At 36.5% G+C, this 1,983-nt stretch overlaps 1 pseudogene; it reads left to right on the top strand.

Moving 5' to 3' along the window:
* The first annotated feature begins 400 nt into the window (after nucleotides 1–400).
* Nucleotides 401–1,232, top strand: LOC103582228 (annotated as a pseudogene).
* Nucleotides 1,233–1,983: the final 751 nt, after the last annotated feature.

Here is a 1,983-nt window from a genome sequence, read left to right as displayed (position 1 = left end):
AGAAAAAAAATATTGTTATTCTGACATTTGTTGACACTAAATTTTAAATCTCTTGGGCTGGGTGGTATATGAAACTTTACATTGTATTGAAATGGAGTAATCACGTAGTTGTCTGATATATCTGGATATTCATATCTCTCAATTCACATATTTTGTTTATAGTCTGGAAATTAGTGCTATACTGCTTAAAATCAATGTTAAAAATACATTTAAAATATTTAAATTTTTATCATGTCTTCCCCAGTAAATACTCACAGCATTTTATATAATACATAATATTTTTGCTGAAGTAAGATTTTTAATTTGTGTTATTCGAGATAGGTTAATTGCAGTTTCAAACAATCCCAAACTTCAAGGGACTTAACACATAAAAATGTCTCGGCTTTTCCACCCACCTTAGAGAAGATGGCAGCACTGTGGGAAGGTTGCTCTGGGCCTCTGTGACATGTGTGAGCACCAGTCCTTGGGAGCATTTCTGCCTCTGCAGCCCTTAGACCTGCTGCTTCTGTAAAAAAGTGCTTGACAAACGTATTGTGGTCTGGTTCTGGTCAAGCAAAATTTGCCTTTGCCACCAGTTCCTCATCCCATGTCCTGAAGTCACCCAGAAAGTGTATTGTAAGGGTACAGGCACTGTCAGTGGAGAGTTCAAAAAACTGAGCCTTGATGACTTCAAGGGGAAATATTTGATATTTTTCTTTTATACTTTGGATTTCACCTATGTGTATCCTACAGAAATTGTTGCTTTTAGAGAAAAAGCCAATGAATTTAATGATGTGAACTGTGAAGTTGTTACAGTTTTGATGGATCCCCACATTAACCACCTTGCCTGGATAACTATACCAAGGAAGGGAGGTGGTTTGGGCCACATGAACATTGTACTCTTGTCAGATTTAACTAAACAGGTCCTGGTATTTCTCCAAGATGTCTCTTCATAACCGACTCCCAATGGAGTCATAAAGCACTTAGTGTCAGTCTACCAAGGAAGGGAGGTGGTTTGGGCCACATGAACATTGTACTCTTGTCAGATTTAACTAAAAAGGTCCTGGTATTTCTCCAAGATGTCTCTTCATAACCGACTCCCAATGGAGTCATAAAGCACTTAGTGTCAGTCGTCTTCCAGTGGGTTGAAGCATGGAAGAATGTAGTGAAGACATCTGTTTGTGGAGACCCATAGAGATGTCTGCCCAGCAAACCAGACACTGGATTCTCCTACAATTAAGCCAAGTCAGTAAGTCATCCCACATGCACGTGCAGCTTCTCATGCCAGAAAAGAACCACAGGTGGAACCCACCTTTACCATTTCAAAGGTAATTATTTATAGAAGGCAAATATTCTATTATGCTGGTATTCATAAATATTACTCTAAATGTTTTGTTTTCATAACATTGATTAGGGCTTTTAAAACTTGGTTAATTGCCAATATAAGAAGTCGTCCGTCGGTAACATCTTATGGCTACCTAGTTTCGACAGAATTCCTAGTTCGATTGCTTACTTCTTAGATCGTGTCTTCTGTGGGAAAAGGAAACATTCTTTCTTAACCTTACTTGAACATTTGTGTACACCAAAGTAGTATAACAAGCATTGAAAGCTTCTGATCAAAGGTTTTGAAATGTTATTGAATTTCTCTGTACTAAACTGAATTTCCTTTTAAGGTAACAAAGGTAATAGTTTTAAGTTGTTAGCATCAGCAGTTATTAACTCTTGCAAGGAGTGTGTATGTGAATGAAACAAATGTTAACCTGTTTTTAAAAAAAACACAGTGGCAAAGTGACAACTGATCATGCATGAACTTCACCCCTATGACTTTTACTCTTTGTAGCTATTTTACTGATTTTATTCATTAGCTGAGTAATGTCTACAGACATTTCTAGGTACTGATTGGGTGTAATTATAAAGAATATGTATTGAATCCAGGATTTCATTTTGAAATCATTGCAATTATTTTCTATCTTGAAGTTCTCAAGGTAAAGTATATAACAAAGA

Source organism: Galeopterus variegatus, unplaced genomic scaffold, assembly GCF_000696425.1.
Source record: "Galeopterus variegatus unplaced genomic scaffold, G_variegatus-3.0.2 Scaffold15305, whole genome shotgun sequence".
Taxonomy (NCBI): Eukaryota; Metazoa; Chordata; class Mammalia; order Dermoptera; family Cynocephalidae; genus Galeopterus; species Galeopterus variegatus.
The sequence above is the reverse complement of the archived record's forward strand: the minus strand, read 5'-3'. Positions and strand labels throughout refer to the sequence as shown.